Source organism: Ranitomeya variabilis, chromosome 1, assembly GCF_051348905.1.
Source record: "Ranitomeya variabilis isolate aRanVar5 chromosome 1, aRanVar5.hap1, whole genome shotgun sequence".
Lineage (NCBI taxonomy): Eukaryota > Metazoa > Chordata > Amphibia > Anura > Dendrobatidae > Ranitomeya > Ranitomeya variabilis.
In genome coordinates, this window is record NC_135232.1 from 343647446 (window position 1) to 343658956 (window position 11511).

An 11511-nucleotide genomic window follows, 5' to 3' on the forward strand; every position below is an offset into this window, starting at 1 on the left:
GCTGCATGAACATGCAGAGACTCTGGAGAGATGTTTACGGCCTCCAACTTGGTAGTCAGGGACTGCAACTGCATAGATAATTTCTCCTGCATGCTTTTCTGTCGGCAGAGCTCTTGGCACATGGTCTGATCAGCCAGGATCTGGGATCCAGCGGGGTCCATGGCCTGAGCAAACTGTAACGGATGTGGTTGTGGTACCACTGTGCCTCATACCACGGAGAGCCTGGAGGGCCGTGACTAAGCGAGCATCGGACTGTTCACTAGAGCCTCTGATGGTGAGGTTAGGTTTGGCTCCTGCATGCCAGGTGCCACTCCAGGACAGACCAACGGACGTTCGGCAGCTGGACCCGGAAGAACAGACTGGATGGTGCGGCAGACAGAGTTCATATCAGAGTGCAGCAAGCAAGATCTGCACCAGGGTGCAGCAGGCAGGATCTGCACCAGGGTGCAGCAGGCAGGATCTGCACCAGAGTGCAGCAGGCAAGATCTGCACCAGAATGCAGCAAGCAGGATCTGCACCAGAGTGCAGCAGGCAGGATCTGCACCAGAGTGAAGCAAGGACTGGTACACAACCGTATGCATCTTGGACTGCAGAACAGGAAGGCTGCTCAGGCACCTCCCCATTGGAGAGGAAGCAATATATACATACTGCCCCACAGTCATTTGCTGGGGTGGAAATAGCAAGTGCACATGCTGGCCCTTTAAGAGGGCAGGAGCATGCACACTCTAAGGACATGACTAGAGGCCCGGCTGGAAGCGCGCGGAGCACGAGAAAGGGGAGGACCAACTGCAGCGTGGGTGAGTGAAGTGACACGCCGGAGGCCCTGCCTGCAGAGCTGGGATCCGGAGTGATGCTAACATTGGTGTCCTTGAGGCCTACAGTGACAGTGTCCCCCACGGTAACAGTCTGCAAATTTTCACAGGCCTTCCCAATCGCCCCACCCACAAAAAGAATGGCTGCATTAGGTCCTCTCTTTTGGCTCCCGGTCCATCACGAACTGTCATACCTCAGCCGGAAAAAAATGTAGGAACTGGTCTTTCACCATCAGGTCCTTTAGCTGCTCAAAGGTGGTCACTGACAGTCCTTGGACCCACTTCTCCAAGTGAGTTCTGAGCCCATGCACCACATCGCTGTAGCTGTGGTGTGGTCCACGTTGGAGGTTCCGGAACTTTTTACAGTAGACCTCAGGAGTTAGCTGGTACTTTTTTATCAGGGCCCGCTTGATGGCCTCATAGTCTCCATCTTGGTCTCGAGGGAGACAAGCAAACACCTCCAGAGTTTTTCCTCTGAGCCCTGGAGTTAAATATCTGGCCCATTGGTCTTCAGGCAGCTGGTACTGTATGCAGGCTTTTTCAACCCCCGCCGAAATATGTCCATCTACCCATCCTTTTCACTGGAACACTGGAAAGTGCTCTGGCCGGGGTTTAAAGGTTGTTGAGTTCTTGGACTCATAGTTGCGTGGGGTAGATGGTACTATTCTGAGTTGAGCCATCTGCAGCTCCTGGTCTCTCCGAGCTTGGGCCTCTGCTCATCGCTCGGCAGTCTTCCGTTCAGCTCTCTTGGCCTCTCGCTGGGCTTGGGCTTGCCTCTCAGCCCTCTCAGCCTCATGGTTTTGCTGAATTAGCCTCAGCCATACTTGTTTATCCTCTGCGGGGCATTGTTGTAGAGCCATTTGCAGATACGGTTACACGCTGCCCTGGTCGCTGATGCGACTTGCATCTACAGGTCGGACCCCTGGAGCAGTATTGTCCATACTTTGGCTGACACCTGTTTCCGCTGAGCTCTGGAGATGGGCTTGTTCTGCTTCAAGATGCACCAGTTCTGCGATCATTTATTCTTTGTTTTTGTCAAAGGGGACAATGCTTTTGATTGTACATATTCCAGCAAGAGTCTCCTTTTTCTGCTGGGCGTACCAGGACTCTCTCATCGTAGCCATAATTGACAAATAAAAGATAGGACAGAAAAACGAAGAGGGGTAAGGTGTAACTGTTACACATACAGCATTGTTTCAGATCTAATAAACACTGAGTTCGATCTTAAAAACATCTTGGGCATGGTCCTCGCAAGAACCGTGCAAGTTTTTACTGAGAGGAATGATTGCTCAAACCAGATCACTAATGCTCTATGATCCCACCACTGTGCCACCCGAAGTCTCATGCACACGTTGCTTATTTTTTCCTTTCAAATTTGCAGCAGATTAAAATCTGCATTATGTAAATTCTTGCAGCATATTTCACCCATGCTAATGAGTTGGGGAAAATATGTAACAAAAGCATGTCAAAAATGTGGAAAAAATAAATGTATTTCACTCAGCGTTCTTCCTGCCAACTCATTAGGACATGCGGCAGAATTTTCCCCTGCAAATCCTGAACATGTGCACATAGCCTTAGTCCCTCTCCTGTGTCCCTCCATTCATTATAAGTCCTTAATATCATCATAATGAATTTGAGGGTGGGAGAAGATGCTATTAGGTAATGAGCTTCCTCTGCCACCTCCCAATTCATTACAAGTCCCTGACAGCGTCTTCTCCCCAACCACACCTTAGTGTCCTCTCCCCACCACACCTCAGTGTCCTCTTTACCACCCTATCATTGCTCACCCCCACCACACCTGTGTCCTCTCCCCCACCACACCTCCATGTTCTCTCCACCAGCCCCATTAATGTTGTCACCCACCCTCATCATTGTTGTCCCCCACCACACCTTAGTGTCCTCTCCCCCACCACACTTCAGTGTTCTCCCTCACCCTCATCATTGTTATCGCCCACCCTCATCACTGTTCTTCCCCACCACATCATTGTTCTCCCCAGCACAACTTAGTGTCCTCTCCATCAGTCCCATCCTTGTTCTCCCCCACCCTCATCATTGTTCTCTCCAAACACCCCATCATTGTTCTCCTCAGTACAACTCAGTGTCCTCTCCACCACCTTCATCATTGTACTCCCCCACCACCTCTGTGTCCTCTCCCCAGTGTATTGCTTATGGAGCGGCCCCCAAGCGCAGGGCAGCGGGGTACCCGGTACCGGGTCTCTCTGTTCAGGGAATGTCACGGTGGCCCGACCTGGTCCGTGGCCCTGCTAAGGGGCGCCCAATAAAAGGAGTAAGTGGTAGCGTAGGTTGCAGTAAATGACAAGGACACAGGGTTGCAGTCTCTTTACCTCTTTACTGAAGGCTTCGGCATCCCAAATCCAGAGCACTCCTAACAGGGCTGGCTGAGACCGGCCGGTCCGAAGGCACATCCAGAGTTCCCTCTGCAGGTGGAAATCAGTAGCCTTCCTGCTGGTGCCTGTGTGTTGTAGTACCTCCCTGCTGAGCACCACGGGATAGTCCTCACAAGTGTCGTGTATGTTTATATTCTTTCTCTCCGTCCCCCAGATGATATGGCTAGGACGCACCCGTATGACGGGGTAGGCCTGGAGTTATTTTATGGGCACCCTAGAGACGCCCCTCTCCCACAATTGCCTCCGTTGTCTTCGTTAGGTGTAAAGGTGAGACAGCCAACCTTAAGTTAACTGCCCTGCCGTAGTTCAAAGTAATACGTGGAGTCTATTACTTCCTCGGTGTTCCGGCCGCCGGCTACGCGCCTCAGAAGGATGTTGCTGATCTTGGTGCATGACTCCTTCTGGTTCTATCTCCTTTGTGCTGTGATCCCGTTTCTCACTTCTCCACAATATACTTCGCTTCGTGTCCTTTCTTAGGAGTCTGCCGCTATACAGTACAGGCACGGCTCCGTAACGATCTGTCTGTGTTAGGCCGCTGTCAGGATCCCACCCCTGACAGGTCCTCTCTCCAACTCTCCCCAACTGCTTTCTCAACTACTTCCTATCAAACCCCCCAGTTTTACCAGAGTGTGAGGAGTGGCCTAAAAGATAGAACCGCTCCCCCTGGTGGCCGGAGTGTGAAGTGTAGTGTGTGACTGTGATACCTGGCAAGGTGAACTCTTTTAGTGCAATCAGACGTACCATCACTCCCCCTGGTGGAAGAGCGACGTTACTGCAACGACCAGACTCTGGGGCGCTGCACTCCCCCCCATTAAATCCAGTACTCCCGGACTGGGAAAAGAAGAACAACAATACATGTTAGTAAAAGATATACAAAATTTTCAGAATGCTATGAACAAGTAAATGCTATAAACAAGTAAATATAACAGTGCTTCCCTTTATGGGAGGTGAGGACACTTGAACGTTGCGAAAGTCTTGGTCATGCACAGTTCATGACTCCCAGTTCAGTGGGTGTAATTTTGAAACAGCAGGGATCCCGGGTAAACAAAGGGATCCCTTTTGAAAGCTTTGGAGCAATTCACTGTCCATTACTCCATTGTCCATTTTTTTTTTAAACCTGTAACAAAGATATTTACACAAACATTTTCAACCAAATAGCAGCTATCGTTAATATTTCCAAGTTTTGTAGCGAAGTGGAGTTTGATTCTTGGTGCTACGTGTAGACCTCCACAGTGCAGGGGTTGCTATTGGCCTAACAGGGCCCACTGCGCTTGCTATCGCTTGTGTAGTGCACTGTCTTCTAGCTACACTTCTAGTGAGTCTGGGTAGCACTGGCATGCTGGAGCTCTCAGGGCTACTGCTACTAATAGTGGGCATGGCCGGTTCAACTGTTGGCTTGGCATCCTCTGGTGGGGTCTGCTGTGATTGTGGGTCCGGATGATCTGGCACCACATTTAGTTCTGGCGGTTTCAGTTGACGAAACGTTAAGACAGGTACCACGATGGCCTGATTTATTTGAGTCCAAGACTGGGGAAAATCGCTGAGAACAGTGTGTATCCTCTTCTCCTCTTCTAGAGGTGGAGAGGTCCCGGGATCTGTTTCCCTCTCTCTCAACTTGTCAGGGCATATTTTAAGGTGGTCCCTGGATATTGCCGTTGAGGTTTCCCCTCCATCTTTGCTGATGAGACAGACCTTCGTATTGTCAAAATCGGATGGCAGGATGGTATACGGTTCCGCTTCCCATTGGTTGTCAAGCTTGTGTAATCTCCTCTTCCGTTTGAGTACTTGCTCACCGGGTGACAAGGGAATCGCAGGAGCATGCTGGTTGTAGTCCCTTTCTTGTTTTTGTCTGGCTTGGGCTAGACTTCTTTCCACGCATTCCTGTATTTGGCGGTACCTTTGCTGCCTCTCTGTATCCCAATCTGCATCTAGCGAGGTATCTTCGGGGGTTAGGACCCCATGTCCAGATCAACAGGTAACTTGTAGATCTTCCTCGCATCAGGTACGCTGGAGTGCAGTTGGTGGAGTTCACTGGGATGTGGTTATACATGTCTACCAAGTCAGGCAACTTTGTTGGCCACAAGTTCCGTTCCTCTACAGGCAAGGTCTTCAGTAAGTCGATTACCATTTGGTTCATCTTCTCACACATCCCGTTGGTTTGTGGATGGTACGGTGTAGTCCTGATCTTCTTACACCCGTACAGACTGCAGAACTCCTGGAACACTTCCGCTTCGAATGCTGGCCCCTGATTGGTCAGTACCTTCTCCGGGTACCCATGTGGTCTACCGAAGTACTGCTGGAAGGTTTTGGCGGCCGTCCTGGCCGTTAGATCTTTGACAGGCACGACTACCAGGAATCTAGAGTAGTGATCCACGATGGTAAGAGCGTAGATATAGCCTGACCGGCTAGGTGTTAGCTTCACATGATCTAGCGCGACCAGTTCGAGCGGCCGTTTGGTGATGATAGGCTGCAAGGGAGCCCGTTGGCTGTCACGGTCCTTCCGGCATAGGCTACATGGGCCACACTCTCGACACTACTTCTCGATGGCTTTCTTCATGCCAATCCAGTAGAACCTCCCCCGGAGTAGCCTCTCCAACTTCCTCCATCCGAAGTGTCCTGCCCCATCGTGGTACGCTCCCAGGACCATTGGCACATCTTGCCTTGGGACCACTATCTGCCATACCAATTCGTGAGTGCGTGGGTCGATGCTTCTCCGGCACAGCTTACCATCGTGAATAAACAGTTTGCCCCTCCCCTTCCACAGCTGTTGTGTCTCCTGTGGATCATCTGGGCCGGGATGCAAACCTGCCTGCGTCGGGAGCTCTTTCACCCGACGGACCGTGGGGTCACCATCCTGGGTCTCTGCCCATCTGTGGTGGGGCAGGGGATTCAGCGTGGCATTCTGCTTGTTCTTGCGCTTGTTCCCCACATGATGGGAGCACTGGGTGGCCTCAGGGTGATGGAAAGCGGGCAGCTCTACCTCTTCAAGTGCCTCCGGGTCTTCCCCCGTTTCTGGCAAGTTGGGCATCCGGGACAATGCATCAGCATTTGCATTCTTGTGCCCTGCCCGGTACTTGATGGTGAAGTCGTAATTGGACAGCCGGGCCATCCACCGCTGTTCCAAGGCACCGAGTTTTTCTGTGGCCAAATGCGTTAGTGGATTATTATCCGTGAAGACGGTGAATTTCGCTGAGGCCAGGTAGTGCTTGAACCTCTCCGTCACTGCCCAAACGATGGCGAGGAACTCCAACTTAAAGGAACTATAGTTGTCAGGGTTCCTCTCAGTGGGACGAAGCTTCCTGCTGGCGTAAGCAATTACCCTCTCCTTGCCTTTCTGGACCTGGGACAACACGGCTCCCAACCCCACGTTGCTGGCGTCCGTGTACAGCACAAACGGTTGGTCATATTCAGGGTAGGCCAGTACCTCTTCTCCCGTTAGCGCCGACTTTAAACAAGTGAAGGATCCCTCCAGTCCATCGTTCCAGTCAAGTGGGGTATTCCGACACTTGGTCTTCTTGGACTGGCCCACCAACAGGTCTTGCAATGGTGCGGCTTTCTTGGTGAAGTCCTTGATAAACCTCCTGTAGTAGCCTACCAACCCAAGGAACTGCCGGACTTCATGGAGGTTGCTGGGCTTCGGCCAGTCCTTGATCACAGTAACCTTGTCGGGGTCTGGGGCCACTCCTTCAGCACTCACCACATGGCCCAGGTACTGCACTTTGGATTTTAGCAGATGGCATTTGGACGGTTTCACCTTTAAGCCAAAGTTGGACAGGGCTTCAAACACCTCGGCCAGGTGCTTCAGATGGTCTTCATAGGTCTTAGAGAAGACAATGACATCGTCCAGATATAGCAGCACGGTTTCAAAGTTCTTGTGTCCCAAACAGCACTCCATCATCCTCTGGAACGTTCCCGGGGCGTTGCACAGCCCGAAGGGCATGTAGTTGAACTCGCAGAGACCCATCGGCGTCGTGAAGGCCGTCTTTTCCTTGTCCGCCTCTGCCACGGGAACCTGCCAGTACCCACTGGTGAGATCCAAGGTAGAGGGCAGTGGGTATGCATCCTTATGTGTGATACGATTTAGCTGCCTATAATCAACACACATCCTCATTGTGCCATCTTTCTTCCTAACGAGGACTAACGGAGCTGCCCAGGGGCTACAACTGTCTCTCACTACCCCAGCCTCCTTCATCTCTCGCAACATGTTTTTGGCACACTGATAATGAGCTGGGGGTACAGGACGGTATCTCTCTTTTATGGGTGGATGATCTCCCGTGGGGATATGATGTTGAATCCCTTTTACCTGCCCGAAATCTAGGGGGTGCTTGCTGAATACTCGCTCATACTCATGAACCACCCTGTAGGCCCCCTGTTTCTGGTGAGGTGGGGTAGAGTCAGTGCCCACGTGCAATTCCCGACACCAATCTTTCATTTGCCCTGCAGAACCGTTGTTCTCCGCCGGATTGGACGGGGCCAAGGGTCCGGGTGCCTGTATCACGCTATTGTTAACAGTAAACAGTTTGGCAAGTGTGGCGTATTTGGTTAGGTGGACTTCTTCCTCCTCACAGTTAAGAACACGTACTGGCACCCTCCCCTTGCAGACGTCAACAACCCCTCTGGCTGTCAGGAGGGTAGGCCTATTATCCGAATATACAGGTTCTACTAGGGCCTGATAGTCTTTACCCCTGAGGCCTATGGCTGCCCGACACCATATTAACATTTCACTTCTGGGGGGTATCGCAATGGGGTTTGAATCACTCACTGTGACACAGCCAATTTCACCACCAGTCAGCTCCACCTGCTGTCTCTGCATCAGAGCTCTGATTTCTTTCTGCAGGGCACGTTGTTCACTGTAACCAGCTGTTTCTGCTACCTGCTGTAACAAGACAATAACCTCTGCAAGACAATTTTCTATGACATTAGTACCAGTGGTCATCATGGGATTACATTCACGTCAGTCAATATCAACAATTACAATCCCTTGGGCCTCCAATTCCACCCGCCCCACTTTAATGGTGACCTCTTTATTCCCCACTTGTGGCAATGGCTGACCATTACTGGATATTATGGTGAAATGATCATCGGGGCCACGAGTAATGTCGGTGTCCTCCCAATAACGTTTATAAAGGATGTAAGGCATGGTCGTCACCTGAGAATCGGTGTCCAGCAAAGCGTTTATGGGGATACCGTCGATCACGATGGGAAGAACTGGTCGCCCTCCGATGTATTTGATCCTCCAATTTTGCGGGCCTGATCGTCCTACTCCTGGGGGTTGGCCCTCTGCCCCAGGGGTTGCTCGTTTAAATGACAGTACCTTGCAAGATGGCCCACCTGGTGGCAGCGGCGGCAGATAGGTCGTCGTCCCGATGGAAGCGATCGTCGTCCCTGCCTCTGGTCGGCGGAATCCTCCTCTGTCGCTGCCAGGGAACATCCTCCGGTCTGGAAGCCAGCTGGATCTTCTCCTTGGGGGCCTCCTGTAGGGACTGTACGGTCCGGGGTAGGGCAGCAACGCTCTTGGTCAGCTCCTGCATCTGGAGGCGTAGTCCTGCAGGGGAATCGTCTTCCAGGACCTGGGCATCGGCCTCAGTGGAAACTGGAGCATCTGGCGCAACCTCCTGGTGGTACGTGAGAGCTTGACACCTGGGAAGTACTGCACGGCTGGGCTGTCGTTCCTGTAGCGCCTGGATGGCTTTATCCTTGAATTGCGCGAAAGTCAGGTCTGGATTCTGCATGGCCAGGAAGTGCAGTTGGGCCCTTTGGTGACTGCACAGGAGCCCCTCGACGAACCGCTCTTTCAGGAGTTTATCCTCATCTTGCATGCTGTTTGGGTCATTCTGCTTGATGGCCCGCAGTGCCTCCTGGAGATTAAGGGCATAGTCCTGTAAGCTATCCTGTGGCCTCTGCTTGCACCCATAAAATGTCAATTTAATTTCTGTAGCGGTGCGGGTGTCAAAGGTGGTCTTATGTTTTGCAAAGACCTGCTGTGCAGTTCTCTTATCCGCGGCGGGCCAGGACTTCACTTCTCTCAGAGCCGCTCCAAAGATTTGGCCTGTTATCATGTGAACTTTCTGAGGCTCTGTCAGGGGATAAAACTCAAGCAGGCTGCAGATCCCCTCTTTAAAGTCAGTTAATGTATGTGATTCTCCAGAATATCGCGGGAGCCAGGCTGCTCCAGGTAGGTACGGCATGGAGAAGGGCATTATGGCTGCCGTAGCTGGGGCAGTATCCGGCTGGCTGCTGGGGGCGGCAAGCTCTGCGGGACCCAGCAATGGTACAAGGCCTGTGGCTGCGCCAACTGCGGAGCTCGGAGGTGCCTCTGAGTCTGCGGCTGTGACCGCCGCCTCCGCTCCTCCAGGATCAGACATGGCCGCTCCTCCCCTCCGTTAACCTGGTGGAAGTCGAGGTTCCTCTTCCGGAATCGGCACCTCACCGCATCTTCTTGCTCCACGCTCTTTTTGGCCGGCTCCGCCCACGAAGCTATGGCTCCTCCCCTCGTGCTCCACACGGCGCGGCGATGGCGGATTTTGGCGGCAAACAGCAATACACAGTCTTTGCAATAAATCACGATTCAAGCACAATTCAATCACAGTTCCAAGGCACACATGACCTGATTCTCCAGGCTTAAGTAGATCCTGTTCGTGATGCCAAGTTTGGAGCGGCCCCCAAGAGCAGGGCAGCGGGGTACCCGGTACCGGGTCTCTCGGTTCTGGGAATGTCATGGTGGCCCGACCCGGTCCGTGGCCCTGCTAAGGGACGCCCAATAAAAGGAGTAGGTGGTGGTGTAGGTTGTAGTAAATGACAAGGACACAGGGTTGCAGTCTCTTTACCTCTTTACTGAAGGCTTCGGCATCCGCAATCCAGAGCACTGCTAACATGGCTGGCTGAGACCCGCTGGTCGGAAGGCACATCCAGAGTTCCCTCTGCAGGTGGAAATCAGTAGCCTTCCAGCTGGCGCCTGTGTGTTGTAGTACCTCCCTGCTGAGCACACGGGATAGTCCTCACAACTGTCGTGTATGTTTCTATTCTTTCTCTCCGTCCCCCAGATGATATGGCTAGGACGCACCCGTATGATGGGGTAGGCCTGGAGTTATTTTATAGGGACTAGTGTTGAGCATTCCGATACCGCAAGTATCGGGTATCGGCCGATACTTGCGGTATCGGAATTCCGATACCGGTATTCCGATACTTGCCGCGTATCGGATACCGGAATCGGAAGTTCCCAGATTCAAAATGCACAAATTCATCCAATGAGAATGATTCCAAGTGTGGGCACATCCTGTTCAGCATGGAGGGCATGAAACTACTGGCAAGGCTGTGATTGGCTGCTGAAATGATGTCATGATGCAGTTTAAAAGTCGCTGGCGCCATTTTGCGATCACTCTGCTGTGAATTCAGTTAGTGACAGGACGCTGTTTGCTGACTGAGGGCCAGTTTAGAGATAGCGATTTGCTTCTTTGTGCTTTCCAAAGGCTAATTTAGCAACCGCTGTGTTCACCTACTATTCACCTTGCTTTTGCCTTGTAGCGCTGTTTTCACAGCGATCTGCAAGGTCTGTGTGTGTGTGTGTGTGAGTGCAGCCCACTCTCTAGTCTGAGTGCAGCCACATAGGCCATCCATAGCTGGTTGTATTCAGTTCAGGGAGGGTGGTTTATTGCCTCATACTGTTCTTTTTTTTTTTTCCAAGTAGTGTAGTCTGCTGCTAATTTTTAACAAAAAATCCTATTAGTGTCTTTCCACCCGTCTCCAGCTAATTTGTGGAAAAACACTACATAGGATAACGTAGAGGAGGGTTTTTGGGCCTTGCAGCGCCGTTTACGGCTGTCTGCACGGTCTCCGTGTGACTGCAGCTCGCCCTGTAGTCTGTGAGCAGCCATAGCCTGGTTGTCTCCAGCTCAGGGTTGTTCACTGCGTCATACCGCAAAATCAATTTTCATTTTGTTTTAAGTAGTGCAGGCTGCTGCACATTTTTTCAAAAAATTCCTATTAGTGTCTTTCCACCCGTCTCCAGCTAATTTGTGGAAAAACACTACATAGGATAACGTAGAGGAGGGTTTTTGGGCCTTGCAGCGCCGTTTACGGCTGTCTGCACGGTCTTCGTGTGACTGCAGCTCGCCCTGTAGTCTGTGAGCAGCCATAGCCTGGTTGTCTCCAGCTCAGGGTTCTTCACTGCGTCATACCGCAAAATCAATTTTCATTTTGTTTTAAGTAGTGCAGGCTGCTGCACATTTTTTCAAAAAATTCCTATTAGTGTCTTTCCACCCGTCTCCAGCTAACTTGTGGAAAAACACTAC